The sequence below is a fragment of the Neovison vison genome, chromosome 6, assembly GCF_020171115.1.
Source record: "Neovison vison isolate M4711 chromosome 6, ASM_NN_V1, whole genome shotgun sequence".
Taxonomy (NCBI): Eukaryota; Metazoa; Chordata; class Mammalia; order Carnivora; family Mustelidae; genus Neogale; species Neogale vison.
The window spans coordinates 153172625-153198204 of record NC_058096.1 but is presented as its reverse complement, the minus strand read 5'-3'; the positions used below and the strand labels follow the sequence as shown (position 1 = coordinate 153198204).

The 25580-nt window shown below is 39.5% G+C and overlaps 1 long non-coding RNA gene across 7 annotated transcripts in view; it reads right to left on the bottom strand.

Moving 5' to 3' along the window:
* LOC122909049 overlaps positions 1-25580 on the bottom strand; it is a 139438-nt gene that overhangs the window by 54246 nt on the left and 59612 nt on the right. For 5 of the 7 annotated variants that reach the window (XR_006385070.1, XR_006385072.1, XR_006385076.1 and 2 more), the window contains 2 exons: positions 24960-25073; positions 24515-24683 (listed from right to left, as the gene is read on the bottom strand). This is a non-coding gene — a long non-coding RNA (uncharacterized LOC122909049). Of the gene's footprint in view, positions 1-17695; positions 17716-19085; positions 19580-24514; positions 24684-24959; positions 25074-25580 lie in introns of those variants that run through there. The other 2 variants (XR_006385075.1, XR_006385071.1) reach the window with 2 other exon arrangements.

Here is a 25580-nt window from a genome sequence, read left to right as displayed (position 1 = left end):
CAGGGAGCCTGTTTCTCCCTCTGTCTGCTGTTCCCTCTGTTCGTGCTCTTTCTCTCTCTCTTTCTGACAAATAAAATTTAATTTATAAAAGTGTAACAAACAATTTTAGACAATTTTTTAGGGCTTAGCATTTTTTTCACTGTAAACTGTCTTGGAAATCATTCCATATTATTTCAGAGAGATTTTCTTCATCTTTACATTTTTTCACAGCTGCATAGTGTTCCCTTATATTATTATTGTATTATTATGCATGGTAATTCTTTATTGACCTTCCACAGCTGTAAAACTTGTGTTGTTAGAGCTGGATATTTTTGTATTCCTATAAATATCCTTAAGATTGGCGCTAGGATTGCAGTGAAGTCGTTTGGAAACAGTTCGATTTTTTAGAGTCTTGCTTTCAAGTTTTGTCGGGCACTACTTGGACGAGACACGTTGGCCTTTTACCCCTTGCCCAATGAATCAGGAGGGTTTCCACGCCGGTTGGTAGATAATGGTATGGTTTCTAGACCAGTGTGAGTGCTGGGAACTATTACCTCTAATTCTTTCTGTGGGCTCTGGCAGTTTCTTCCCATTCACGCACTGAGCAGTATTCTGTTACACACCCTGCCGAAATTCCATGTTCTCTCTGTATTCAGTTATTTCTTCTCAGTAGGTTGTCTGGTAAATTCTGTCTGCCATGGTCCTTCTGGATGCCTAAGTTCATCTCCTCAACTCAGGGAGTCCTTTCCCTGGGGACCCTCCCGCCCCGCCCCCCGCTTCACCACAGCCTGGAAACTGTCTCATGACAGAATGAAGCAACTGGATGACTCACCTCGTTTTTTTCTGTCTCTCAGGAATTACCGGCCTTCTTTATCTGGTATCTAGGATCTTGAAAACTTTTGTTCCATATATTTTGTCCTTTTTAAAAAAACCGTTTTGGGCAGAAGAAGGGTACATCTGGTCCCCATTATTCCATCTTGGCTAAAAATGGATGTCTTTGCTTTTATAAACAAAGCTGTTTTATTTTTCAATTTCAATTTCCAGTTGTTCATTGTTAATATATAAAAACTCAATAGATTTTTGTGAGTTGGTTTTTCATTTTGCAAAATAGCTAAACTCATTGGTTAGCACAGCTTTTTTTTTTTTTTTTTTTTTAGATTATATTAGGGCTTTTTCTAGAGACCCTTATGTTGTCAGTAGATAAAGACAGTTTTGCTTTGTCCTTTTATTTATTTTTCTTGCCTTATCTATGATCTCTAGCACAATGATGAATAGAAATGGTGAGAGTGGATATCCCTGCCTTGTTCCTGATCTTAGGAAGAAAGCATTCAGCATTTCACCTTCAAGGATGATGTTATCTGCAGTTTGTTTTCTTAGATTTTCTTTATCAGGCTAAGTTTCTAACTTTCTCTGAGTTTTTATCATGAGTGGGAGATGAATTTTGTTAAGTACTTCTTATTCATCTTTTAAGACAATCATGAATTTTCCTTCTTTTTCTCTTAATTTGATGACTTATACTAATTGCAAGTTTTATAATAGCTTTACTGAGATATAATTCACATGCCATTAAAGTTTATCCTTTTCAAGTATACAATTCAGTGATTTTTAGTATATTCATTAGGTTTTGCAACCATTATCAATGTTTAATTTCAAAACATTTTCCATTAATTGATTTTTAAATGTTAATCTAATTTTGTAATCCTGAGAAAAATTCACTTGGTCATGATGCACTATTCTATTTATAAGTGGATTCAATTTGCTAGTATTTTCTTAGGGATATTTGAGTTTATGTTTCTGAGGAATATTAGTCTGTGGCTTTCTTTTCTTTAATGTCTTTCCTGGATATGGTATCTGAGTTACGCTGGCCTTGTAAAATGAGTTTAGATATGTTTTTTCCTCCTCTGTTTTCTGGAAGAGTTTGAAGGAAGTCATATAATTTTTTTTTCTCTTAACACTTTGGTAGAATTCACCAGTGAAGTGAGTCATCAGAGCCCGGAATTTGTTTGTGGGAACATTTTAATGACAAATTCCTTTTCTTTCATAGATATCAAGCTGTTCATATATTCTATTTTTTTCTTGTGACAGTCGTGATAATTAGTATGTTTGGAGGAATTTGTATTTTTTCATTTAGGTTTGTCAAATTTACTGTTATTAAATAATTCCCTATCGCCTTAGTTATCTAATACTGTGTTTGGAAAGATGTCTCCAAACATAATGGTATGAAAGAGCAGTGACATATTTTTCATAGCGTCTAATCCTGTCTGTCATCCAGAAATGCAGGAGTGGCTTGACTGGTTCTAGTTCAGAGTTTGTCATCAGGTTGTGGTTAGAAGTCCCTGATGCTGCAGTTATCTGATGGAGTGACAGGGGTCAGAGGATCTGTTTCCAACATAGTTCACCTACATGGCTGGCAAGCTGGTTCTAGCCTTTGGCGAGGCGGGGAGGATTGAAGAGGGGTTGCTCAGTTTCCCCAACATGGCAGATGGCTTTTCTTATCAAGGTTTAAGAGACTAAAATGGTAGCTCCAATGCCTTTCTGATCTAGTCTTAGAAGTCAAACACTGTTACTTCTACAGTCTGCTTTTTGTCACGTGGTTGAGCCAGGAGCGAATATTTTGTTTTCTTTTTGTTTCTTCCTTCTGTTTTTCATTTTTTTAATGAGGTTCCACACCCAGCATGGAACTCAATGCAGGACTTGAACTCACAACCCTGAGACTGAGACCTGAGTTGAGATCAAGAGTCATATGTATACTTAACTGGCAAAGCCACCCAGATGCCCCTTGTTTTCTTTTATAAAAAGTAATTACTTTATATTCCAAAGACAGTTGTTATTTTAGAATGAGCTTGATCCTTCTGAAGCTTGTTTTCAAGTTTTTTAATGTTGATATAGTGAGTCTAAAGTTAGGGGTAACATGTAGCTATTAGCCACATGTGGCTATTTAAATTTGTTAGTGAATGCTAAAGACAATTAAAAGTTAATTTCCGTAGTCACACTGGCCTCATTTTGAGTACTCAGAAGCCACATGTATCTTGTGGCAAGTGTCTTGCACAACACAAATGCAACCCATTTCCATAAATGTAGCAAGTTCTATAGGAAAGAGCTGGCTTCAAATTGCTTTTATTCTAGGCCTGGTTTAGTCCTATTTGCATACTATTTACTCTTCTGGGGTCTCTACTGAATGCTCTGGCATTCACTGAGGACTCTCCCCACTGGCTTACCAGAATGCAAACTTCTGCCAGCTCCATGAGATCTCTGGAAAATGATCAGATTACAGATCTCCAATCATTTTTCCCAGCCTCGTGGATTTTTTTCCTACATTATGCGGCCCAGAATTCAGCAACACACTCAAGACCCTAATGTCAATTTCCAGAGCTATTTCTCTGCATGGCTTCCTCCTTTCCAGTCTGTCCCACAGATTCCGGCTGCCCCAGCCTCCCTTGACTCTGATCGCTGTTTCCTTAGCTCAGTTCGTATGCCACCAGAGACTTGGTTTCCCTTACTGCATTGTGGTCTGGAGTATGCTTTGAGGCAGAAAGTGCGGTTGATTCTAGGACTCCCCACATTAGTTTCCCTATCTCAAGGATCATGTCCTACTTTGTCCTGTAGCTCAATGTTTAAAAAATATTACATGTATTTTTTTCAGTTGTCTAGTTTTTATTTTGCTCAGCCTAGTGCAACTTGCTCTATAATGGCCAGAAGCAAATTTGTACCCTTCCCTTTGAAGATCACAGTAAAAATAAATAAATACACACACACATACACACACACACACACACATATGCATATATACACATACATATACATAGATAAATTTACTCTATTAGATTTTTGGCATGTTGACAATTGCATTTAATTGACTTCTCAAGCCTCATCATCATAACTATATAAAAACACTGCTATATAGAAATACCTTTTATGATAATTGTCCTGGTTTTACTGGGGTAGAGGTGCTTTTGTTTTGAAAACTTTTTCTGTATAATTTTTTTGTTTGTTTATTTAAGTTCTTGATTTTGTAACTTGTCAACGTGTGCCAAAACTCAGTAAAGATAGCATCAGTGAGGGGAACCTGAGTGGCTCAATTAACCAAGCCTCTGCCTCTGGCTCAGGTCATGATCTCGGGGTTCTGGGATAGAGTCCTTCTCAGTGGGAAGCCTGCTTCTCCTTGTCCCTCTGATGCTCCCTCTGCTTGTGCTCACTCTTTGTCAAATGAGTAAATAAATAAAATCTAAAAAAAAAAAAAATACCAAGTCAGTGAAATATTTCACCCTTATCTGTTCTTCCATTCAGTCAGTTACCAGCCCGCAAACAGGTAACCCTTGTTATCAGTTACTTGTGTATCTTCCTAGGGATACTTTATGTTTATTCAAGGGAATAAAATCATAGGGTACTATTTTTCTTTTTTAAATAGAATATCTTAAAAATCTTTCTGTACCAGACAATAATGTAGAATGATAGGCAGAAGCAAGAAAATGTTTCCAGAAAAACTGCCTCTCAGTAATTTTTCTCCTAAGTTATCAAGTAATCCCTCAAAGAGAAAAAAATAGAATTTTACAATTTGAGAGATTGTGATAAATTTAGAAAACAATTATAGCATGTTTTGAACCCAAGAGACCATGATAAATTTGACAAATAGTATGGCTTTTCATTTTCTCATCTGTGTGTCCTGAGCAAAATGGTGGTGCTTCTGAATCACAAGAACAGTCAGTAACCAAACCAGTAATAACACAATTCATGTGTTAGTAACTATCTCCTCTACTTTGTTTCAGATAGTATTTCAGGTAACAGTACCACTCAAGATTGCAAGCTAAAAATGGATAAAAGGGAAAAAAATGGGCAAAAGAAAAGAGATAGTGAGGTTAAGATATGAGAAGGGATAAAATGAAAAATGTGCCTTTGAGTCATGAATCTGGCTTTGCATATTCTGAAAACCTTATTTTAACATTTTTAAGCTCTTTGAGGTAAAAACAGTGTAATTGCTCAGGGAAGTAGAGCAGATTTTGGAACAAAGCTCTGACAGGGATTTCTCCTCAGGGTGCTACATAAAGAAAACCTCAGGAGGCAATGACCAACTTCTTTGTCAAGTCAACAGATTTCAGAAATCCACTCCTGTAGCTTTGGCAGGCACAGCTGGCTAAGGACCATCCTATTTGTTTCATCATTAGCCTGTTGAGGTGACTTTTTTTTTCTTCTGCTCAGTGCTGACCAGGCAAAAATCCATGTAACATAAACTGATATATAGATGGTAACTTTATAAAAACAGGTGGAATGTTAGTGATCTATGAGTCCACAAGGGCAGGTCTCTAAGACAGGATGAGAATCAATGATATTTAGAAACCACAAATGGGACCCCTTTTCAGGTGGAAGTGTATTCCAAATCAGTCTGAACTACGTACTCGAGCACAGGAATAGACTTCTGAGAGTTACAGGAGTAGGTGATGAAGGAAATTTACCATGTTTAGGGAAAATTTTTGGCAAAGTCTTACTGAGGGTAGTTAAAATCCATACACACACCATACTTTCACGACTTCATTGTAGGGACAGAGGCTTAATTGACATACCAGAGCCAAAGAGACTCATTCTTTGATCGATGTCATCAAGAGGCGAGAATATGAATAGAATGATGAAAATGGGTCTTCGTGTAGATTTCAAGTTTGAAAGCTGAATTCTATATAAGTAAGGGTTAGAGTGAAGCAGAAAGTTTCATTAAGAATAGCACAGGTAAATCAGCTGTGGCATATTCACACACTAGTATACAGCCACATACCGGAATATGGGCAAATCTCACAACATGTTGTGTCAAAGAAAGCCAGACATGTAAGAATACAGATTTTTAAATCCCATTTATATGGAGTTCAAAACTAAGTCAACTTAAGGTTATTAGATGTCAACTTTGGGGAGAAGGGTGGGTGCTTTGACTTCTACAAGACAAGCAATATTTCTGGGGGTGTCAGTAATATTTTCTTTCTACATCTGAGTGGTGGTAGCATGGAGGTCTGCTCTGAGAAATTCATCATGTGATTCACTGAACGTCACAATTATGTTCTGTGTACTTTTCTGTATATGTGTTTTATTAAAAAACTAGCCTGAAAACTTTAATTTAAAATTTTAAGTAGTGAAAATTTTTCTAAAACTCAGTCAGTTTTTAAAACTTTTTTTTCCCCAACTCTAAGTGTATGCAATTATTCTACAGACAATGGAAAGCAATGTTGACTATTCAACTAGAACTTTGGAGAACATTGTGCAAACACCCTCTAGTCATACATATATGACTAGAATGCCAACTATAAATAGTTTCCAGATATTAATGGAATAATTTCAGGTTAATTGTGTAACTTCATGCATTTTTTTGAGTTAGAATGGGGAACCAAATATATTTCTGAGAATAAAGCAGGTAAGAGATTTATTTGGGAGCCCTTGTGAATAAAAGGGTTTTAGTTTGTTTTTACTGCTGTATCTCCAGTGCTCAGAATAATGTCTAGGACATAATAGGTGCCAGGTAAATAACTGTTGAGAAAGAGTAAATGTATATTTGAATATTTTGTTCTCTGAGAGGAGAAGATGGTGTTCCTACTAGGGTGTGGCCAACACTCTTACTTCATGTCTATTAAATGTAGTGTTGCAATTGTAAATAAGTCTTAGCCTCCTGGACATTTTTGTCATTCTCGTTGCCTTGGGAACAGAGATGAGGCAGAAAAAAACAACACGGCCAAAGGCAAGGGTGTGGAACAGCCTAGCTCCCTGTGGGGAAGAGTGAGTAAGGAGTTCCTTTTGACTGATGGGCAGGGGTGGGGGGAAGGGTGGAAGTTAATGATGGAAGATGGTAGAAATCATAAAGTTAGGATAAGATGAATGCGTGACATTAAACATCAAATGATGACGCTTGAGCTTTCGTTTGAGCTCACACGTGCCTGCCTGTCGAGTTCCAGCTCCTAATGCCACAGGGAAGGACACTGAAATGAATTGGCCTCATGGTGGCAGACACTACCATGTACAATTTTCCCCAAATCTGTAAACTTTTCTCTAAAATGCATATGGGTGTTTAGAGAACATCAAGATATCTGCGGAAAAATGTACCTGATTGCCGTTGGGTGGTAGTAAGTCCTTGAAAGTACGATTCAATCTTTCATTCATTCGAAATGGATCTCCTGTTTATTAGGTTAAAGTCTGAAGCTGGGGGGCATCTTGAAGACTCAGCCTTAGCCTGCTCACCGCTCCAATTGCAAGACTTTTTGAGTCAGCCTGACCGGGTTCTAACCGGTTTGGCGCAGCCTTCTCCACATGCCTTAACAACTATCAAAAATAACACATACTCATGGAGTGCCTCCTGGAATGCCTTGATTCTAAGCATCATAATAAAATGAATCATATACATTTAAGTATAAGCTTTGAAAAATGTAAAGTAAGCAGCACGAGCCTACATGGTCCCACTTCCCTTGAGCAGTGCTGAATCCGCACTTACTTGTTAAACAATAGGTATTCATAAATCAGGCAGAATGCTCATGAGAAAACAGTCCTCTAATTAAATAAAAGGAGTATCAGTGTTTCTTGTTGCAGGGATTGTTGTTGGGATTAAAGGATTGTTCTGGAGCGCAGTGCACAGAGTGAGAGACCTGGCTGTCTTCCTCCGCGTTCGGCAGCCGGCACCTGCTGGGACGCCCCAAGCCCTGAGACCAACTTGGTTTCACAAAGCGAGAGGATTAAGACAGATCTTGACCATCGCTCCCCTTGTGGTGTGGCTCTCCTCATCTAAGCCACTGTGTTGCACAGTCTGAGCACTATTAAAAAGTGCTGGGCAGGGGTGGAGGGGTGGGGCAGGAGTTCAATTGAGAGGCTGGTGCCAAGCTGTGCACCTTAGGACAGGGCTGTCTGACAAAGGAGTACCTTGCTCTAATTCACTTAAGGATGCAGTGTGATGCCCCGGGGGCCTGCCCATCTTTCATACTCATGCCCTCTGCAGTTAGGGACCCTCTTGCTCTACCCCAGGCCCAGTGCCACACCTTCCTGAATCCAGAGCCAGACCTTCTGAGACGATGACCTATGCTCCCCTGAAGCATGAGCCCAGCACCCATCATTCATTATCTCCTGCCTCAACAACTGTTTTCCCTCTCTCAGAACCTATCATCCTATAAGGGTTCTGCCTACTCTCAGGTTGCCCCAGAAATCTTCCCTTCCAGTTGGTCCTATGCACTGACCCTGCTGAGGCCTGATGTTGAATTTCCTATAGATACAAGGCAATGTCATAATGCAAATTTTAACACAAAACCCCAACTATTAGAGGTCAGCAAAGAGAGAGAAAATGAAGAAAACAGCTTATTTTCCCTTTGCCATTCCACGGAATAGGTGTAAGACCAGGATAAGCCCACATCCCATAATGTGAACTTGTTGTACTAATTATGATTCTGCTTTTAAAAATAATATACATATTTATATATAACCCAGCCCCTAAAGGCAAGCCAATTGTCTACTCTGGTATTTAACTATAGAAAGAATTTTATTTATTTATTTATTTTTCTTTCAGTGCTGGGGAAGAAAGGGCTGGAGGTGGAGGACATCATTTACATTTATACGACACTAGAATACTAAAAGATGAGAATTCTTGGGTATTTCCTGCTGTTAGTTTGACTACACATGATTTTTGTCTTATTGTTTAGAGCCTACCCGTTGGTATAAATTATGAATCTGTAGTAAATAGTTTTAGGTTTTTACCTATATATTCTCCCAAAGGCTCATCTGAAGGCCTTGCCCCTAACACTCATGGCAGGATGTGGGAAAGAACAATGCTCATTCTCCTCTCAGGGTCCTCCTATTCCCAGGGGACTGTGTGTTAAAGCTTAACGCAGCACTTTGCGGAATGTGTGTAGAATCCTTGTAAAAACACTGGGAAATATTTTCTTCAAAATACTTTCTTTAGACTCAAGATCGTGGCCTTCTCTGAAACTCTGCATCTGGGATGGGGCAGAAGCCTGGTGAGCTGGGACTGCAGGTGGGCAGAGGGGCTGAGGGGGTAAGGGAAGATGGAGATGCAGGACCAGAGTTCAGGCTAGCAGGCAAGCCATGCACAATGGTCAACTGAAAGAACATTCTCGCTTAGCCTAGATTTTTCTGGAATCACGTAAAAGAGCTTCCATAGAAGATTAGAGCTGGATTCAGTTCAATAAATTAAATTAACAATAAGCCAAATTTTTATGCTCTTCTAGCGTTCAAAAATTCATAGACAAGGAACCTGGCCCTACTTTGTCATTTTAGAAACCAGGACACTGAAGCTCAAGGTTGTCTAAACTTGTCCAGTTACACACAGGACACCGACGCACAGCCGAAGGCAAAGACTTGGTCTCCCAGAAAGAGTTTGCTTTTATATTTCTACATGGAACCATCTGTTTACATTTCTTCGATACCATCAAGTGTTCTCTGTTACCACCATTTTTCAGAGACTTTTTTTTAAAATTTTTAATTTTTTGGAGGAGTTTTAGATTCCCAGCCTCACGGAGAGGAGCGTTCAGAAAATTTCTCATGCACTCCCTCCCCCCAACACATGCTCAGCCCCCTTGGCCTCCCCCTCCTGGTGGCGCATTTGTTATAACTGATGACCTTACATTGACATGTTGTCGTCACTCGGCGTCCAAGTTTACGTGGCAATCACTCTTGGTGGTGTACATGCTATGGGTCTGGACAAACGTATAATTGCATCTATTCACCATCCCACTGTCATGTAGGTATTTTTCACTCCCCTAACACTCCTCTGTGCTCTCTGCCTATTCATCCCCCTTCCTCCCTAAGCCCTGGCAACCCCTGAACTTTTTACCGTCCCCATAGTTTTGCCTTTCCCAGAATACCATGACCGTACCTTCTTTAAGATTATGAAATAACAAGAATCACTGCTTTTGAGGCATTCAAGTGATAGAATTCTTACTCTACACCCAGAGATACAGCTTTCCTGCCCCTTTAGGGCAGAACTGTAGAACTTAGCGATGTACATGTAATGACCAAAGATGGTGGAAAGTAATCAAAGAGAACGTATGTGTGTCCTTCTACCCCTTGCTGCCTCATGGCAAACTACTTTCAAAAATGCTATTTCTTAGGAGTCAGTATTGAGAACATGTTAGCATATGCACGGAGCATGACCAAGAGGCTATTTCCAAGAGACTCCTTCCCAGGCCTCGTTGATGCTATCCAAAAGGAAGAACTCAGTGCTCCTAAGGTACGTGAATAAGTCAGGCCCAGCTTCACAGCCCAAAACCCTCTAAGACTCCCAAGGAAGATCCACACTTAAACAGATCAGAAGACTGTCTGGTTATCCTAAGCTAGGCTGGCGTTTGAGAGGCTGACCAAGCAGAGGAAGCCTCCTGGAGCCCAGGCCCTGGAGAAGCTTAGCTTGGGGGTGCATGTCCTGGGCGAGGCTTGCCTGACTCCAGTCAGTCGTGTTCTCCAGCAGCCACGAAAGGTCAGGCTCGTCTTGGGAAGCGGAGCCAAGAATAGTTAGATGCTGTTCCACTGGGAGCCCAGGTCCCCGGAGAGGGCTATTCTGGGAGCAAATGCATAGTTTACGGCATCCAGTCATAGGGGCTGGAGCGTCACTGGATCCTATCCCAAGGGCCAGGGCAGACACGGTGTCCTGTTTGTGTGAGTATCCCTAGCACTTCGTACATACTGGGCTCTTAGCAGATGCTTTCCGAGTGAATAAATAAACAGCATTTCGTTAATCCCCAAATAAAAGATAGCCTCTAAATGCTCAAAACCTTTCTTTGTCCGGAGTTCTTAATATAGTCAGTCACAGAGACTGCTTCTGTGGTTCTAGCCGCCAGCAAAATTGGTCCTATTACTAATGTGGCTGCAAATCCTCTCACCCGGCACCGTGTGGGCTCACTGTGGACCTTCAACTCAACTCAGAGGATAACCCCAGAAAATCAGGTGCCCACTAAGGTAGAGGAACATGCTTGGAGATGTGGCTTCTCTGGGTGTGTCATCTTTTTTTATCCCCCATGTAGGATTTTTAAATTCAGAACATGCAACTTGAATAAGAAACTTAATTACTAATACCACCTCTTTTTCTTGCTCTCTTCTATGTCTGAATAATGCTCTGAGATTATTTTCATCTGGAGGAGAGTGACTATTACTCTTTGGGTTAAAGCCAGAGAAGTTATTTTGTCTTTTTTGTAGGTGATTCCATACATAGACATGGGACATTAACCACAGAAAGCTCTTTGGATGGCACATGGGACTGTGATTACATTCACAATTATGAAAATGTAAGTTGATGTGTATAAATTATAATAGCTTTTAACATAATTTTTGAGCAATTATAGCCCTACTGCATTTTGCTGAGAATGTTCCATTGTGCTTCTTGATTCTGATACAATAAATGGGCTTCCTTAGGTCAGAGATTGGCAAACCTTTTCCGAAAAGCCTCTAGGTAAATATTTTTTCGTGTGCAGGCTGCACAGTCTCTGTTCATAAGAGCAGACATAGACAATCCATAATGAATGACCGTGTCTGTGTTCCAATAAAATTTTATTTATGGCCACTGATGTTGGGAGTTCACATAATTTGCATATGTTGTGAAATATTATTCTCCCTTTGATTTTTTTTTAACCATTTAAAAATGTAAAATCATGGTTAGCTCATGGGATGTAAAAAATAATAATAATAATAATAATAAGTGGCAGACCAGATTGGGCCTGCAGGCCATACATATTTGGCTGACCCTTGCCTTTGACTTCCTCAACATCATGACCAATGCCTCTCATTCACTTGCTTTTCCTCGGAGGCCGACTGATTCCATTCAGACCTGTCTGTGGCAAGTTCCAGCACTGGGGGCTGAGCACCTATTTGCAATGCCCTTGGCTGCTACTGACAGCTAGCCTCACCAGTCGTACACCCAGAACTTTTGTCTCCGCCTCCCATTTTGAGAATAGGGTGAAAAACCTGCACTTCAGGATGTAAATCTGATATCATAGAAATCATGGAAAGGACTAGATCATGCAAGCCAGAAGCATAGAGAGGTTAACTTCCAATGGGGCAAACTTAGACCAGTAGGAAGCAGTAGAGGGAGGGAGCTAATCTATCTGTCCATGGTAATACAGTTTCCTCTACAAACTGTCCTGAGACATCCCACTGGGCTGGTGTTTGCACTGGCCATGTGCAGCGCTGTGCCCAGCGACATTATACATCTCCAAGCAATTGATTCCTTTGATTTCTTCTCTCACTTTCTTCTTTCTGTACTCTTGTTGCCCTCGGTTTGCACATCCCAAGTAAAGTGCCCACACTTAATTCTTGCCTCAAGCTCTAATCTCTAGGGAACTCAGCTAAGACATTCTTAAGAATATATATAAACATTTACTAAAGGTTTCCCAGTCCAAAAAAAAGTTGTCTAACAGTCAGTGTGCCCAGAGTACATGGCAAGGACTGCAAATTCAGCAAGGCCAGTTAGATAACATACATGCAGGAGACAAAGAAGAGTGGTGGCAAACTGTGGACTTAGGTTTCACTAAAAAGGAAAAATAAAATTCAGCTTTGATCATGATAATGCCATGCAGGGAAGAAAGCTTAGTAGTTCCAGATCTTTCTATTTTACAAGACCAGTTTTCAGTCTGTAATTTCCTGTGAATTTTCCTTGTTTTTAAATGTTGGAAACTAATTTTAAAACTTTAAACTCCATGTAGGGTTAAACGTATTTATCTGTAGGCTGGAACTGCTTCCTGTAACCTCTGGTTTATAATTCCAAGAGGGACATTGGAAAGGTTATAAACTGTAGAAGGAGAAATCAAGGAGAGTGGGCAGGGTATCACCAGGTAATAAGTGTGTCTCAGGTATGGGTATTTTTCACATGTTAGCTCCCCAGGAAAATGAACAAAGCACCCAAGTATTCACATTTTAGGGCTCTGTTCTCTTTCTTAAAGTGCAAGGACTTGACCTCTGATTTTTGGAAAAAGCGTGTACTACCAGTCCTGGGATGGTGTTTATGATATGGAGTAAGCCAGGAAATGACTGTTGACATCATCTCTTTCCAGGCTCACGCCCAGTGTTTGCCTCTTTTGGGGACATCCCCAACGAGGAGGAGCCTCGCTTCCTTGAAGACCTCAGTTCAAAATCACTCAAAACATTTTATATATTTACGTTTGTATGGATATGAATATTACAGCCAGCTTACATTTATTTACTCTACCTCTAACTCTTGACTTTATATTTTTCTCCAGGCAATATATTTCAAATGTGCCCTATTCTACATGGGAGTCCTTTAAATTAAAAAGTTATTCTGTCTCATAAAATCCTTCTTCTCTAGGTTAAAACTACTCAGGTCCTTTAACCATTCTTCCCAAGGCATTTTAAGTCTTTTCACTATTTTGTTAATCTTGACTGAACATTTTCCTGATTGTCTAAATCTTTAAGGACTTGGAACCATAAATTGAATAAATACTATAGAAAGGACTTGATTAGTAAAGGGTAAAATTAAATAATCAGTTTCCATATACAGGATACTAAATTTTGATTAATTTAGTTTAACACTACATTAGTTTTTCAGGTCTTCATGCTGCTGGTACCTGTTACATTCAACTGCACAGGAATTAATTGCTTGTGTTCTTTTAAATTTCTACATTTTGTTGAATTCGTATTAAACCAGCTCTGTTTTATATTTTGAGTCCTATTTTACCTTGTTCATCAATGGTTGATTTTATTTTATTTTACTTACTTACTTTTATTTTACTTTATTTTGTTTTTGTGTACATATTTTGCAAGCTACCTGAAGCATTTTTGGAAATGAGTTGAAGTGTAAAGAAGTAATATATGAAGCACTGTAGCCAATCATTTCTCCTTACAGAGAGCAATGTTATGTTCTCCAAACCAGCTTGGATTAAAGGTTCACATTTCAGTATTCCTTTGGCAGCCTATTAATTCATGTTTATTTTAAGAAATGAGTCCCATGGAGGTGTTTTCTAGCTAACATGTTGTTTTTCTTACTCTCTATGAGTACACACACTTACATGTGTATATATAAACATAACATAGGTCTATGCATATAAAATGAACATATAGTCCTTGAAACATTATCTAATCCAGAATCCTCAAGGTTTTCAGCTGTCAGTTTCATTGCTTTTGAATGGTGTTTATTGCCATCTGTTCCTGTCCCATTCTTCAACTTTACAATTATGTTTTCATGAGTTAATTTTATCAGAAATCTCAAAAGCTCCATTTTGCCTTATATCAAATCATGTGGTAAATAACTATGTCAACCCCAGTACCAAGAACAGTGGCAAATTCTTTTCTGGAATTTAGATGGTATAAGGCAGACTTCGACCAGAGAAAGAGAACCAGATAAAGAATAAACTGTCTTTTTATAGAAATGTAACCTTTCACAGTTATGGAAGGTGGTTAAGGGGTTGATGTATGGCTGTTGTCTCTAAAGCTGAAGCTAGAGTCTGAAGTCAGCGGGACAGGTGGTGGAGAAAGAAAGACAGATGTGAAGTAGGAGAGGGGGGATAAAAAAGACAAATGCAGGAGGACGATCTGAAACCCACAGGGACACACTGGAAGACCCAGCAGCCTGTGTCTTGGAGCCTCCAGCGTCAATGATGAGCGTGACCTGCCGGAGAAATGCGTGCTACATCACAGTGCTAAGCAAGCATGCGCAGGCTTGGGCGCTGGGAACCCAGACGGGACCCTCACTGGGGAGCGGAAGGACCTGCGTGCCTGGCTCCTTCTGCGCATGCCCACTTGCGTGTGCACTGACTTTCGGAGCTTTAAAATCAAATGATTTATGCTAGATTTCCATATGCCACCATGTAAGTTTCTCGTGCCCCATGATAACGTGGGATTATGCAATGGAAAGAATCCTGACATACCGAGTTCCTGCTTAGCGAAATTGACACGGCATCCATGTGACACAGATTACCCTCTAGAGCTCTTTTTTCCCTAGAGACAGTCTGAAGTCAAGAGTCTTAGAGCTCTTCTTCCCATCCTGAAGCCTTGTCGGGTTTCTCTGGCCCTCTTCCCAGTTCTGTCCCGGGGAGAGCAGGCATGGTGGCTTCTTCGTTGGCACCCCAGTCCCAAGTTCAGACACAGATCACCCCGCAGAGGGTGTGAGAAGAAGGCTCTGCTGGGATCCCAGGCTTTCCCAGATTGGGCTGTTTCTCCCCTTCCCCCCCCCCCTTGGGGTGGGGGCTACAGGCTGGTTCTCATGGCAGTTCCCAAGTAAACAGTCCTTTACTTCCTGGCTTTCTCTAATCAGGGTGGCAGGGGGATGTGTCCACCTCTGCAGCGGCCTTCCTGTGTTGACAACACTGTTTGTTCTTCCCATCTCCCTAGGGAGAAGCCACCTTATCTTTTCTGTGCAACATATTTGGGAAAAACACATTTTTCTCTCTTAAAGGAATTGATTGTTGTGTTTCTTAAGACTAAAAAGAAAAGGCTTTCTGGATCCAAACAGTGACTTAAAAAAATAATCTGAATTCCTCTTACACAGCAAGGGAAAAAGCTATGCTGGTGGTGATTGGTGGCACATTTTGGATCACTCTGTGCTCTCAAAATATAGTATGCGTGTGTGTGTGTGTGTGAGAGAGAGAGAGAGAGAGAGAGAAGGAGAAAGAGAGAGAGGAGAGAGAGTTTGAAACTTTTTTTTTTTCAAACAACAGACCTACATTTTTTTTTTTTTGCTTTGTTTTGTTTTGTTTTAGATTTTATTTATTTGACAGAGAGAGATCGCAAGTAGGCAGAGAGGCAGGCAGAGAGAGAGAGAGGAGGAAGCAGGCTCCCCACTAAGCAGAGAGCCTGATGCAGGGCTCAATCCCAGGACCCTGGGATCATGACCTGAGCTGAAGGCAGAGGCTTTAATCCACTGAGCCACCCAGGGACCCTACGTTTCTTGTTTTAAGTAACCTGGGAATTTGTAGGTGTTGGTTGAGGCGCTTAGGGTTTTGATAAGAAACTGTACTGGGTACTTAAACATAATTTAATTAAAAATGATCTCTCAAAGATACCTAAACGTAAAAAACAAACTTGTGGTTGCCAGAGGGAAGGTGGGAGGGGATGGGCAAATAGGTGAAGGGGAGTAACAAGTAGAAACTTCCAGTTATAGAATAAATAAGTCCCGGGGATGAAAAGATAAAAAGTACAGCATAGGGAATATGGTTAATTATATTGTAATCATGTGGCATTGTAACAGACAGTGACTGTGACTGTACTTATGGTGGGAACTGAGTAATGTACAAGACTGTTCAGTCACTATGTTGTACACCTGAAACTAATGAACACTGTTTGTTAACTATACCTCAATAATATAAATAAGTAAATAAATAAATGTCTCTATACAGGAATTATTTGTATGGGGGGGGTCCTAGACTCAGGCTCCCTGGTTTGTAACAATAACCTTTGTGAGAAATTTTTAAATATATATATTTATATATATACATATATATAAAATATATAAATATATTAGGTATATTAGTCATATAATTATATATTAATATAAATATTTTATAAAATATATTTATTTTAGATATTTTAATATAATATATTTAATACATATAGTAGATTTGTTATAATATATAAATATATCATATATTTAATAAATATATTTATTATGGTATATAAATATATTTTGTATATTTATATACAATAAAATATTTTTATAAAACATAACACAAAATATTTTATAAAGATATAAATATAAATCTATATTTAATATAAATATGTATTAAAATATATGTCTTTGCAATTACAAGGAAATTTGTCATTAACTCTGTGTTCCAACTGTGTTTTTCAGGTGTGTTCCCATCTTTCCTTTCATTCATTACAGAGAACAACAAAGAGCTACAGGAATTTTCTCTTAATAATACAATTCTATGTGCAGGACTATTGGTCTGTTTTCTTTCCTTGATCTTTTCTGTGAGGTTAATTAAGGCTACCAAGTTGAGGAGAGGGTAGAGCTGCCTTCAGATCTTTCGTTGATTAGAAAAATGCATTGTTCCCCTCCAAATATTGCATTGTACAGGGAGGTTATGTGTACATTTTCACTTTTGAGGCAAAGTTAGTGAACTACAATAGGTTATGTGTGTGTGTATGCATGTGTGTATGTTCATGTCTTAATTGTCCATGAAAATATTTTTTGGTTTCAATATTAATTAAATAGGCATTGATAGCATTATTTGCTATGTTGAAAGCATTAGCCTCTATTTGGAATCAGAGATGAGTCCTCAAGTATTTCCTAAGTTAGTTGGTGAGATAGTCATACAATTAACCACTGTACCAAGCAGAAAGAACTAATTGATGTAAGTAGGGGTAGACACTATGCGTTTTGGCAATTTGAAGAGAGGAGGAATGATTCATCTGATTTGGGGGGGTTGGAACTTATAAAGGTCGAGTTGAGTTGATCCTTGAAGGGTTGGTAGAAAAGAGATAAAGGTTTAAAGGAGCACATGGCATTGGCGGACCAAGAACTCTTGTTTCTTTCTTTCTTTTTTTTTTTAAGATTTTATTTATTTATTTGACAGAGAGAGATCACAAGTAGACAGAGAGGCAGGCAGAGAGAGAGAGAGGGAAACAGGCTCCCTGCCGAGCAGAGAGCCTGATGTGGGACTCGATCCCAGGACCCTGAGATCATTACCTGAGCCGAAGGCAGCGGCTTAACCCACTGAGCCACCCAGGCGCCCATCTTGTTTCATTTTTTATTGATAGTTCTGCATCATCTTTTTCTTGTTTTGGAACATGTTCAAACAGTGCCTCGTGGTGTTTTTGTAAACCAAGCTATGGATCAGAGCAAAGAGTGAGAGTGATGTCCAAGACCTAATACTCAGAGCTAACAAGTTGAGTACCTATTCTGTGCCAAGCATATTACATGGATTTTTCCATTTAACCTCTGTAATCAGGTAATACTAATGTGTCTATTTGAGGCTTTAATGGATCAGGTAACTTGCAAAAGACACAGTCAGTAGGTGATAGAACAAGGATTCAAATCCGGATGCTCCAAATCTGGAGACTGAACTCTTAAATATGCTAAGACACCACCTTACCAGGAAACTTGATAGCCTATTATTCTAAAGCAGATAGATCTGAAATTTGCATGGTCCTAGCAACGACTGCTTATTTGTCACCCAGCACACTCATGTCCTGGATGTGGCTGTGGGTAGAGTGAGTCACCATCCTCTCTCCTCCCCTCCACAGTCCTCATTATCCTTGGAACTCTTTTCTTCCCCTCGGGCTACTAGACTGTAAGACTCAATTCTTGCCTCCTCTCTTACCTTCAAAACCACCTGCTTTTTTTTCTAACTCACATTAGGAATCACCTGAAATTAATAGCCCAGTGTTTTTATTTTAAGTTTTATTTTCTGACTAACAGAAACATACAGCTTCAACAATCCACAAATCATAAGAAACATGCTTTCTGTTGCCTCTGAGAATGATGTCTCATGGTATATCATAATCCCAGAAAGATCTCCTAAAATGTTATTTCATAACATAACCTGTCTTTATAAACCTGTGTTTTGTAAATGATTAACTGAAACTGATGAAGGCCTTCATTATTGATTTCCTAGGACAGGACATTCATTCATTTGGTCTTATGTCCTGGATCCTGAGTACTTGACGAAAGAGCATGAGACGAGCAAGAAGCAATCCATGTTCAAATTCGGATTCTGCGACTCATCAGTCCACTCACATCTTCAAGACATGATCAGAACGTAGGTTGGTCTTACTCCAAACAAAGCCTGTGTTTCTTCCACTAAACTGGAAACACCTTGCTTTGGAAAGACCACATGTTGTATTTTTCAAAACTCCCCAAGCAGGAGCAGGAGTTTCTTTTTCTGTTGAGAAAGATCTTTCTTAATGAGCCTAAGATGATCCAACTCAATGCAAGCATAAGGGCCCAAGGCTTGAATACTTGTCTTTACAAAATCACACTGGCTATGTGGCCTAGACGCCTGACCATATATTTTACTTCCTTTGGGGTAAGCTCTCCATTTTTCTTGCAGGTGGAAAATTACTAGTATTAATACAGTCTCAGGCCAGTTAATGAGGTGCATTTGAGCCCTCCCAGTGGGAGCAGGGCCTAATTGCATTTGCAAGCAGCCACCTGCAGGCATAAATTGTCAGTTCAACACTGCCTATTGGAGGGGGGGGCAGCAAAGTCTCCAATACTGTTCAATTGTCCCCACAGACGTGCAGTTTGGTTCAGAATGTTGAATATGTGTGGGGGTGTGAACGAACATTTGATCTGTACATACAAGAAGGGGAGTGCAGAAGAGAAGGCAAAGAATGGCAGAGAAAGGCACCTGTCTTTATTTCAGCTTAGCCCTAAAATCCAAACCTTTTAAAATATATATCTTTAAAGCCATCACAAGCATATGCTTCCATGGTAATATTCAATTATAATCTTTTCCTCAGAGAAGTGTGGAACTGAGTTATTTACCTCAGGATTGCCATTGGCTCACACAGAACTGGGCATGCCAGAACTGGTCTGAGCAGTGTGCTTGCTTGTTTAGTTTCTTGGGAATTCGTTCAACTTGAAGATAGTTTAGTACATATGAAGTGAGAATAAATAAAGGAAATGGTGAGATCTTTTCTTTTTTGGATGTTTTCCTGTGTTCTACTCTTTAAGAAGAAATTCACCACGCTTTGGGAAAAAAAAAAAAAGATTGAACTTGATTTTATTTTTTATAGACTGAATTGTAATATTAATCAGAGGTTTTAGAAGTAGTTTTGGTAAAACATCCTGTGAAAGAACAAAACTGTAATTAAACCAAGCAGTGTAAAATCATGGTGACTCAATCAGCTGAGTCATCCCCTACCAGAACTGACGTCCTTCTAATGAACAAAAAATATTGTCTAGCAATTAGAAATTGGCAGGAGAAGTCATTTATTACAACGCAGGGAAAAAAGAGAGAGAGAGTCTGTTTCATAATTTTCATTTGGTTTGACAGCAATTAAGTCCTCCTGAGCCCCCATGGAAGGGGACACATTTGATAAAGGTCTGTCACTGGAAATCAATGCCATTGTTTTCTCCCTTATGCCCTTTACTTCATCTCATGATGAAGTATTACCTTTTAATATTTTTTCTCTAATAGTTTCCTCCTCTCGCTTTTAGGAACACAGGAGTCATGCAGAGCTCTGATGATGGTGCCAGGAAAACTCCCATGTTAAAAAAGAAAAAAACAGAAACCCAAAATACACTTGGGTCTAATGACCTCCACTGCCACCTGCTAGGCTGTGACATTGGACAAAATACTTAGACTCTCTGACATCAGTTTCCTCACTGATAAAATAACAATAATGGTAAATCCAATGTCATGAAGTTGTTGAGAGAATTCAGTGATTCAGATTACATTTGGCAATTAGCACTTCAATTGAGAGAATATGGTCTATACACTTTAACATTGGGTGCCTTTATTCTACAGCTTAGCATATGGCACATATTATAGGCATTTCCAAGCTGACATGCATAGGGTACAAGAATCTAATAAACCTGCATTGTATGCTTTAGAATGGAACTTTAGGTTCTACAAGATTGGGGCACACCTAGGTGGCTCAGTCATTTAAGGGTCTGCCTTTGGCTCAGGTCATGATCTCAGGGCCCTGGGATCAAGTTCTGCATCGGGCTCCCTGCTCAGCGAGGAGTCTGACTCTCCCTCTCCCACTCTGCCCTGGCTTATGATCTTTCTCTCTCTCACACACACACACTCTCTCTGTCTCAAATACATAAATAAACAAAGAAATAAACAAATCTTAGATTCTAAAATTTTGATTCTAAAAGACAGATGATAGGTAGATAGGTAGGTGGATGATAGGTAGGTAGGTAGGTAGATAGATAAAGGTGATAGATAGATCCAAATTATCCCAGAGGCAGAGTAGATTCCTAGGTTTCTTTGTTGCCTGACTCTTGCTAGTGAAACACTGGTGCGTTTGTCCTGGGGCATCTTTCTGGTATGCGCCATCAGAGCACTTGGAAGGACAGAGGGCTGGCACTCCTTAAGTTTATTCACTAGTTTATGGACTGTTACACGTGTTTGATACTAAATGTTTCTATGTGTGAAAGAATTTGTTCTTTGATTTGTTTTCATTGCAACCTGGTCATGATGGTTGAGAAAGAATACCACCAACAGTTGGAAGTTACTGATATGGACCCAAAAAGGCATGATGATTTTGAATGACACGACTGGCTTAATACAAAACAATATATTTTAGGAAATGTAACTGTAATACAGAATCATTGTAAAGCAAAAGCTGGTTTTGTTGCCCGTTTGTTTGTTTGTTTGTTTGTTTTTCCCATTGATTTAACCATCTTCCAAGGGACCCAGGTGAGAGTTTTTCTTTGGCAAAAGTTCATCCAAACAGATGCACCTTCCACATTAACGTCCCATTTCCAAGTCAAAAGAGTCCAGCCGTATCACAGTCAGTATGTACCCAGAGAGGCTCACATTTGGCTGATGCTCTTGTAGATATGATCCTGTAGGTCTCAGGCTTGTCACCTACTACTGTGTTCTTGTTTCTTCATTGTCTGCCAAGGAATGTCTTGAGGGTTATTTTGATCCCATTCTATGTTTAGAACTAGGCCTTTACATGGTTTTCAGTTTTTTGTCTGTTTGCTGGATATTTTGCCCCTTCCTTCCTTCTTTCCTTCCTCCCTCTTTTTCTTTCTTTCTTTCTCTCTCTCATTCTATCTTTCTTCCCTTCCCTTCCCTTTCCTTTTTTTTTTTTTTTTTTTTGAGACTTCAATAACAAGTAGGATTGTTGGTTGATTATACAGGCTTCATTTGCCATCTTATCACTGCCTTTCCCTCAAATGAAAGTTTGTCATTCACATGCCCTTACTTCCTAATGACCTCATCCGTGCCAAAATTGGAACTTGGAATCTGAGATCCAGATTTTTCTCTGACTCAGTTTCCTGTGTTCTGAAAGAAACTCTTTTTTCCTATGTTAGTTGTCATTCTTCCTTTGTTAAAGCTTAAGTGGCGTTAAGGTAAATTCTCATGTTATCCTCTAATGCCTATTTGAGCCTTTTAAAATATTGGAAGCACTCCCACCAATGAATTGTGTTCCCACAATTTCCTAGCATCATTCATTGCTCTCATTTCACAGATGCAAATACAAAAACACATCCTTTTGTACATAACAATCATAAATACTTTCCCAAGGTCAGGAATATTTGTATCAGGAAAACCTTATTTTACTAAAGAACAGGATGTCCTGATAAGCTTAATATTCTGAGAATTATCATATGTACCTATCAAGGATCCCATTGTGAAGCCTTCTACTCTCTCCACTGAGAAAGTGGTAAATCCTTGGTCTGTCTTCACTGTCTCCCAAGGGATCCAAGTACTAACTCAGGGAGTCATAAATTGTGAAAGACAAATATTTATAACACAAGGGAAAAGAAGGAAACTTTGATGATTGAGCATTTTCAAGGTTATTATGATGAGTTAATCCTAGAGCTATTTCTGCTTTGACCCTATATTTTGTTTGTTAGTTTGGTTTGGTTTGGTTTAGTTTTTTGTAAATTTTCTCTTTTTTTGCTTTTGACTTTTATCTTAATGTTTGCTTTTGTCAGCTCTAGAATTTCTGGTTTTCACTATTGGCTGGATTCCTGTGTTAGTCAGTTTTTGGTTGACTTTATTTTTATTCCTTTTGTGTGTGTGTGTGTGTGTGTGTGTGTGTGTGTGTGTGGTAGCTAAGACATAACTCCTTACCTCAGCCCAAAGCTGATGCTGACCCAAAGGTTTATTTCTAGAGTCTAGTCACCTTATCAGTAATATCCTGTGTTCACCTGGGAGTGCTGTTACTATGTGAGAAGTTAATGGGTGTTTTTCTTTTTTTAAGATTTTATTAATTTATTTTACACAGAGAGAGAGGTCACAAGTAGGCAGAGAGAGAGGAGGAATCAGGCTCCCCGCTGAGCAGAGAGACCAATGTGGGGCTCGATCCCGGGACCCTGAGATCATGACCTGAGTTGGAGGCAGAGGCCTAACCCACTAAGCCACCCAGGCACCCATTAATTGGTGTTTTGTAGACAAAACAAAAAACAAACAAACAACAACAACAAAAACCAAACCAAACAAAAAATAGTGCCAGCTTTTTCCTACTTCAATAATTAAAATATGAATCACATATGAGAAAAACAGAAAGCAGAAAGCACCTCTATATAGTTCTTACTATTCACAATAATATAACTTTCAAAAGGATAAAACCAGGAACTTGCAAGTAGTTGATGTGATTATGACATTACCGTTCAGAAAAGACTGCCTGACAAAGCGTGGACTTTCCATAATTCAGAATCAGGCTCAGATCACAGATCTGTCACCTCCCAAGAGTGACTTGTTAGTAACTCTTCGAAGGTTGGAGGCTGCAAAGGTTGTGTCCCAGAGACTTTGGAGTCAAATATACGTGTCCAAGTTTTTTGAACAGCTGCAATACCCTGAGTATATTCCTTACATGTTTGAGATTTAGTTATTTCCTTTATAAACAAGGATCCAAATATCTATCCCAGAATGTAATTATAAAGACCTAATAGCCTCATATATGCACACATACATTTAGTGAAAAGATGGAGTAAATCGGCTGCTTTATAAAGCAGAATTTATAGAAAAAAACAGTATCTGCTAAGAGTCTCAGAAACTCATAATTTGTAACTCATGTGAACCAAAGTATATTTAGAGACTTTGTTGTGCAAACACTGAAGAGTAGAGACAATCAAATCTAGTAAGCAACTTTTGCATCAGGCAGGTTTGATGACCTCAGGTTTCCATCTCATGAGATGAATATGCCTGCATCTAGGACCACACAGGTGGAGAGAGGCAGAAGAAACATTACTATTTTTTTTTAAGATTTTATTTATTTATTTGATCGAGAGAGAGCATGAGCAGGGAGGGAGTGTGGCACAGGAGGAGAGGCAGACTCCCCACTGAACAGGGAGCTCGACCCTGGGGCTCAACCCCAGGACCCTGGGACTATGACCTGAGCCAAAGGCAGGCACTCAACCAACTGAGCCACCCAGGTGCCCCCACAAGGGGCATCTCGATCTGAGTTGAGCACTGACGGTGTGACCTTTCAGATCTCTCTGTGCCCCTGTTCCCCGACTCATTCTTGTGTCATACTAAGACCTTCAGTGTGGGTCTAGACATGTTTTGTTCATCTTTGAATTATACTATCTCATTAAGACAGTGGTACATTTCTTTTCTAATTTCTAAGCACACCTCTTTTCACACTTCTGTGCTAATTTAGTTGGGAGACTCAAGATGGCAATTCGATTTCTGATTATCACATACACTAAGTGCAGTGACCAAGGAGTATGCCAGAAGGTTCTCCAATCACATCCACTTAAGTAGGAAGGAGCAGCATGGTTGTTAAGTGATGGGTTGGTGAGTTGCTGGGCAGGGCTCAGGGTGCTGTTGAGGGTCAAACATTTGTTTATACTGCTTTAGATCACTATAGCTTGGGAACTTAAACAAACAAACAAAAAAGTACATTTCTGATCATTATTTGCCTAAACGTTTTTCTTACAAAAGTGGAGCAACATCTTTAGTTTTTTGGGCTTCCCTTTTCCCCCTTAACTCACCCATTGTCAACTTCCTGTCCATCCAAAGGCAAGCCAGCTTCCAGAAGTTGACTCACTGGATACCCAAGGCAAATGTGTTCGGGGTGACCGATCCACCCAGCTTCCATTTTCAAAAGCTATTTCTGATGGACTGTTTTCCATTTTTGCCCCTGCTGCTTATTACTACCAGCTGGAGAATGAGAGAAACAGATAGACATGGAGACTGGGGCATAAGGAAGGTATTTCACAGGGGTAATGATTGAATATGAAAATGGCAATGCCCAAAGACATTATATTGTTAAGGATTCTCCACATACTCAAAAAACATACGTTCTGGAATATTTCCTTGCATATCAGGAACTATTACCATTGTCTGTTTGCATGATTAATGATATACTCTTGAAAAATATATTCATAAGAACGATCCTTATTTGAGAATGTCATCTTATAATTATGTACCTCTTACCTCTGCAGTGTTTCTTTTCTTTCCCATAGTTTCTCCTCCTCGGTTCTCATCCCTCTGCTGTTCCTTTGGCCTCTTCCTCTCTTTGCCCTTTTGCTCTATCCAGAGCAGTGGGGACTGTGACAAAAACAAATTAAGCATGTCTTGAAATGTTGCAATGAGGACAAAATCAAAACCCATGAACCATAGCTAAATAGTTGAAAGGTATAAGTGAATTTGATGTATCAGTCATTTGGCAAATTAGCCTTTCCACTAATTGGCTTTAGACAAACTGTCCACTCAGCAAATAGACTTCTAGTGAATTCATCTAGACCCTGGGTGTTCTGAGAAGAGATAGACTGGTGAAAACATGGAATTTGGAAGAGATCATTTTTTTAATGTAAATTGCTGTGAGGACCGAAAATAAAATGTAGTTCTGTGCAAGCAAGATCGTCATGGCTCAGGTGATCCCCAGCCTGGAAAGGTAGGTGCCCTAGTTATGTCAGACACTGATGATAGACCTCGACTCAGTAGCCCTGTGTTCACTGGAAACCTCACCAATTTTATCACATTTAGGAAATAAGGAGAATGAACATGGCAAAATTTCTGTGATGTGTTTGGCCAAAATCACTTTTCAAATGATTG